The following is a 6504-nucleotide window of genomic DNA, read 5'->3' on the forward strand; positions in this document are numbered from 1 at the left end:
GGGCCCTCACAGGAGAACACAACACATGAGAGTTAGGTTGATACAGTCAGATATAGATTCCAAGTAACACACGATTAAACCCAATTTAATGGGTTATTTGGCATGCTACCCTTGCTCTACATGCTCACAGTTTGTACATGAAAGTTATTTAAGAACCAGCACACTAAAGTTTAATCTAAGATATACCACTTTGCTAGCTGTGCCACTGAAGGGGCAATTTATGCAATCACATGTCCCTGCTCATTCACGTACATTGGCCAGACCAGCAAGGAAGTCAAACTTTGAATTATAGAGCATAAAAATAAGATCAGAAATCATTCTATTGATTCTATTTTTTACAAGTATTTTGAGGATTTGAACCATAGTCCTGAGTCATTTTAGAAGTCCTCATACCTCCTTAAGGGCATTGATTTCCAGACTAAACTCTTCCTAAGTGAAACATTTTGGATTTTCACTCTCCAGAGAGAATGTCTGAAAGAGTTGAACAATATAACTCATATGATTGCTTTTTGTAAATCTTTGGATGTAGCCCTTTAAATGCTATCCATCAATAATAGTTACATAGTTACATAGCAACACCTGGTCGTTTTAGGCTTGCTATATGAACATTCGTGTCAATCAATCGATTTTATACTCACAGTGGAATACAACTTTGAGCAGAGTATCACAGATGGGGATATAGAACTGTTTGTGAGTACATTTCTCATATTATCTTTGTATACTGCATGTTCATTATTGATGTTCTATTCAATTGATGTTCAGTTTAAATCCATGGAGCCACTTTTAGTTACTACATGTCTTCCCTTTAGGTTCCACACTACTCTAGAAAAACAACAAAGATAAGTGATTACATTCCTCAATTACTGAACTTAACATTAAGAACCCAACCACCAGACAAAGACTCAGTTGTGGAGTCCAAATCTGTTATGGATTGCGGATTATGAGTCCCTGCATCTTTAACAAGAAATAAGAACATTCTTTATTTGTGAACATAACAGCCTGATGTGAAAAGGAGTCCATGTTGGGCGAGTGGGCTTATTAACAAAATACCTATAGCAGAGTAACATATTAGCCAGCGTGAAGGACCACAAGGTTTCCACAACACAATAGCTGTACACACAGCAGCCTTCTCACTGGAGCTTTACACACACACACACACAAGAGGCCTTCTCACAGAGGCTTCTCTAGGGTGAGGCTAGATTATTTAATCCTTTCAGGGCTCGACTCACATTTTTGTAATTAAAAATACCTAGTGAATTTTTAATATTTAAAGAGTCCATTCATCTTTAAAGAGAGAAAGGAGAAAAATCATTGTACTGTGAATGCGACAGTCTTCTGTTTTACTGCATATACAATAAGTTTGATCATGTAACTAGTTTTTGTATTCACAATTATCAATTCAAACCATTCTGTTTATTCCCATTCACAACTTCGTTATAGTGGACGAGATATGTTTCCCTTTGCCTCCCTCTGACCTGACCACGGTTATCCCTCGAGATTCAGCGGGTCGACTTACTAAACAAACAAACCAACAAAACACACGTTCTGAATTTCTGGTTCTGTGTGGTCTTGCATGGTAGTATTTTTGTATTATGAAAGCGAGAAAAGCCCTTTCCTTGCTCCAGGGACCCTCTTCCTGTGGGATGCCTGCCTGCCCCGGGTTCCCCTCCCCTGCACAAGAGAGGCAGCTTGGCACCGCTTTGCCTGCAATGGCTCCATGCTAAAGGATCCTGGGAGAGGGCGTTTTCCAGGGCCACGAGCCTCCCCTGCCCCAATGTACTGATTCCTTGCCGTGCTACGAATCCCACAATTGCATAAAATTGGGCCATCGTGTTTAAACGGATTTAATTCCACAACAGACGGAGCCTTCATAGCCCCGCAAAGCATCACATGTGTCTTCTTTCGGGAACCGAGGCCGGTTCTCCACTGACCCGATGATGCAGAGTAGGACCAGCCTCAGTCCCCGCTTGGAATTGATCTGCTCTCCTTCCCGGGTTTTTTCCCTTCTTCTTCTTCCTCGTGTCCAGCTCTTTTTAAGGTTCTGCTCAATTGGACAGAAAAAGAAAAAGAACGACAGGAAAACACATTTTCCCCCAATTCCCAGACAAACAAACAAACCCACGAACCACCCTGGACCCCCTTCCTTTCTTTTTTGAAAATGCAAAAACAATTCCCGAAGCCCTGCACTAAAGCCAACCAACGGCCAAAATCTTTCCCTCAAGGGAAGGCCCCTCCCCCTCCCCCACAATGGCAATGGGCCGGAATGGCCGCCCTGCTTATCTCCCTGGAGGCAACGAGGTGCCAAGCGGGCCTTTGGGTTGAGCTCAAATGGGGGAAGTGGGGGTGGAGCCAAGGGCTATAAAGGCGGGGGTCCTGCCAGGGTCCCCTCAGTCTTGTGCCCAGAGACCCCAGAGCAGCAGCAGCACCTTTTCCAGCATGAACACCCCCAACGGAGACTTGAGGGAAGGAGGCCGCCCAGGTGAGGCCGGGAGCCAGGCCGGGGGGGGGGGGGGGGGGGCTTGAGAGATCTCTCCTTCCTTTCCCTTCCCTGGGTCTGCACTGCCAAGCAATGCATGAACGGAGGCCAGTCCCGTTGGGGCCAAGGGGTCTTCTGCCCAGGCTCGAAGGCTCACCCTGGCTTCCTTTCCCGGGAACAAGCGAGACGGGACCGGGCCTGGACTTGGGATCTCTAGTTCTCCTCCGGCAGCGAAGAAGGGGCCCGAACGGAGCTCAAGGGGTCCGAGAGGAGAAGAGGGCAGGAGAGGCTGGAGCCAGATTGGCATATAATGCAGTTTGACGGGGTCGCTGTGGATCCACATCAGGCAGCCCAGTCCCGTTCAAACCGCATTACAGGAGTCTCCTCGGACCATATCATGCATTTCATTTGGCAGTGTGGATTCAGCTTTAGGCCCCATCTACATTGTCCTATAACCAATTTCAGGATGCAGATTAATCGCATTGAGCTGTATTATGTCATTTGCCGCCGGTATAGATTCTTATATTCCAGTTTGATGTAGGTTCTCAACCTGTGGGTCCCCAGATGTTTTGGCCTCCAACTCCCAGAAATTCTAACAGCTGGTAAACTGGCTGGGAGTTGTAGGCCAAAACACCCGGGGACCCACAGGCTGAGAAGCACTGGTGTAGTTCACCTGCCTTCTGAACCTGCATTCTAGGGCAGTGGGGATGGGTCCCCTCTCCTTCACTGGGGAAACAGCGGGTCCAGGAATCTGGGGGTCTCTGAAGAAGGCGGGGCGGGAGGAGGCCAAGCTCCAGCTGCGAGGGTGACCCTTCTCCTTTCTTTCTCCCTTCTGACTTGGCCTATTCCTACGGCAGGAAGCGCCGCGGCTTCAGGCGGCGAAGGACCGGGGGCCCCTAAGCGGCGTCGGCAGCGGACCCAGTTCAGTCAGACCCAGGTGGATAACATGAAGGCCTCCTTCCAACTGGACGCCTATCCGGACCACCCGCGGCGGGAGAAACTCGCGGAGAAGATCGGCGTCGAGGAAGGACGCGTTGCCGTAAGAGAGGGAGGGAGGCGGGGATGTGGGTCTGCTGGGCAGGAGCCTTGTCCCTCTTCTGCCTGCCCGCCCAAGGCCATTGGGGCCTCTGCTGGGAACCGACGGTCAGGCTACTTCTTTTTCAGTAGGTGCTGCCTCTGCAAGGGCCGCTTCTTCTGCCCTTCTTTGCAGGGACATTTGTAACCTGCTCCCCTTTTTTTGAGCCACTTGCAGACTTGAAGGTCTCCGAAGGAGCTGCAGGCCTTAAGCCTCGCCCTGGTTTGTTCTCCCTTCTCTAAAGGAAAGGGAGAGCTGAGTCCACAGTGGAAGGCTTGCCATTCTTCGGCTTTACTTTTGATAATATCCTTTCCTTACCGTGAGAAGTTTGGGCTGTGGAACTAGAAGCATATGTTACAAGTAAATCCTTGTGTAGGTCTTTCCTTTTGTGGTTTGCTTTGCATTTTTCGGGTGGTGGTTTTGAGGCAGGAAGGAGGCTGCTCAATGGACTCACTCAAGTGCTCTCTGTTTCCCTGCTAGCTTTGCTGGTTATTTCTCCAGAGGCTGAACAAGCCTCATGTTTTTAAAACTTAATCGATGCTGAAATCTCGGTTGCTGTGAGTTTTCCGGGCTGTATTGCCATGTTCCGGAAGCATTCTCTCCTGAAGTTTCACCCACATCTATGGCAGGCATCCTTGGAGGTTGTGAGGTCTCTTGAAAATTAGGCAAGGGAAGTTTATATATCTGGAATAATGTCCAGGGTGGGAGAAAGAACTCCTGCCTGATTGAGGCAAGTGTGAATCTTGCAATTGGTCACCTTGATTAGCATTGAATGGCCTTGCAGCTTCAAAGCCTGGCTGCTTCCTGCCTGGGGGAATCCTTTGTTGGGAGGTGTTAGCTAAACCTGATTGTCACCTGTAAGGAATTCCCCTGTTATTTCCGTGTTCCTCTTTGTTGTCCTGAAAAAGCAGGAGAGTTGTTTTGTTTTGCTGGCCTGCAGCGCCCTCTGCTGGCCCTCCTTTGGCTGGAGAGGAGGCTGGAAAGAGGAAGAAGGCCTTGGGACAGGGGATGTTTTAAATACATTATAAATCTGCCCTCAATTTGCATCTGACACGATAAATAAACAAACCTAAGCCCTAATAGAGGCCCCTTCTACACTGCCCTATATCCCAGGATCTGATTCCAGAGTATCTGCTTATCCCTCATTATCTGGTAGTGGAGACTCCTATATTCCAGTTCAAAGCAGATAACCTGGGATCAAACCCTGGGATAGAAGAACAGTGTAGAAGGGGCCTGTGTATCAGCAAACTATAGGAGGGACAAGTAATGGGTGAGAGGGGGTGGCCACACTGAAAAGTCACACAGGGAAGTGTGGAGAAAACAAGCAAGGCAGGCATCAGACCTAGTACCATGCAAATGTCCTCCACGAGAGAGGCAATGAACACAGAAAGGAATGAAAACTAGCCCCATGTCATGCCAGCTACACTGCACAGTCACCCTCCAAAATTAGTTTTCACAGAGGGAAAGGGAGGAAGGAGTAATCCTAAAAACTAAGGATCTTTCTCCTGGGTTCCAGTGCTCCTGAGAGGCTTTGATGTGTTTCTGTGCCAAGAAGTATGTATTCATTGTCTGGAAATAATAATCAACAGATTCTCCTGTTTTAGGTCTGGTTCCAGAACAGAAGAGCCAGGTACTTAAACAATAAGAAAGGAAATCAGGGGAAGAAAGCGAAGCAAACCCGGAATGCCAGGAGGGTTGCCCCCCAGAGTCCGGCAAGAGCCCTCCCATCTCCCATACAAGCAGCAACCGAGATGGCAGCACGTCAGTCCAGCTGGGCTGGACACCTGGGGACTCATCCTCAGTTGGGACAAACCTGGCCAAGGCCGAACTATCTCTTCCCACAAAGCTATGCCTGTGAAAACAGCCAGTTTGGTAGAGGACAGGCCACAGCCTTCAGCCACAGTTCCCACAGGAACCCCTGTGTCCAGAATTCTCCCTGTTGCTTTGGTGCTGGTGCTCAAGATGCCTCCTGGAGACCGCAACAGCAGAGCCAGCCGGACTATGCCGCTTGGGACACAGGTTTTCATTTAGGGCCCTTCTGTGACCAAGGCCAAGGTTTTCCTGTTGAAGCCCAGCAGCTGGGAGAACAGCTTTCGGTTGTCCAGGATTCTACAATGAATATAGGACACTTCATGGACAATATCAGGCCTTTCGAAGAGGATGGCGGCTGTGTAGTGCCTTCTACCCCTGGGAGCAGCCCGGCCCTCCCTGGAGATGTGGCCTCCATGAGGCAAGAGCTCAGTCCCTTAGGCTCTTCAAGCTCTAACCAGCCTCCATATCCAGTGCCTCCATATCCACAGTGGGGGGCTTTGCCAGAACAGGAGAGTCATTCCCATTGGCAAAGCTATGAAGGGCCCTTCCAAATGACATTTGGCAGCATCAACACAATGGACTTAGGTGGGTGGGATGGCTTGACGGGATTTCCGAATCAGTAAACTGTTAGTCTTGCTTATCAATAATTTTCTATAATAATTAAGAATGTGCGGTAATTTATTGAATATTGATGAATGAAATGTGTCACTAACATTTTGTAATAAAGTTTTTTCTTGAAATTTGACTGTATGATTTTCCTGAAATGTTCATCCAGCCCTTTCCTTCTTTCCTGGGCCAAAAAAGGAGAAATCTGCTGCAGGGATGAGTTTTCTTCCCAGTATATAAGGCTATAAAAGCTTTAATTCATCTAGGGTAGTTTTTCCTCTCCTTTTAAAAAAGAATGGGCTCTGCCTCCATGAGGCAACAACCCTGAGTTAATTAGGATAAATGTAAAGATGCACATATTAGAAGGCAATAATGTGTCCTTTTCAAGTTTGCAAAAACACTTAGGGAATGAAAGGTAAGGGGTCAGTAGAATGAAGTCCTGGGAAGTTAAAGTTAAGCACATGCTTATCGCCTTCAGTGGGTGGTAAAAGCTTTGCCTTGCCTTTGGTCTTCCCTATATCTCAGTCTACAAACA

General features: G+C 47.9%; 1 long non-coding RNA gene across 1 annotated transcript; it reads left to right on the top strand.

Moving 5' to 3' along the window:
• The first annotated feature begins 2504 nt into the window (after positions 1-2504).
• On the top strand, positions 2505-6108 carry LOC103281654 (homeobox protein orthopedia). The gene is made up of 2 exons (XR_507738.3): positions 2505-3515; positions 5156-6108. It is a non-coding gene; the product is annotated as a homeobox protein orthopedia (long non-coding RNA).
• Positions 6109-6504: the final 396 nt, after the last annotated feature.

The sequence above is a fragment of the Anolis carolinensis genome, chromosome 3, assembly GCF_035594765.1.
Source record: "Anolis carolinensis isolate JA03-04 chromosome 3, rAnoCar3.1.pri, whole genome shotgun sequence".
NCBI lineage: Eukaryota > Metazoa > Chordata > Lepidosauria > Squamata > Dactyloidae > Anolis > Anolis carolinensis.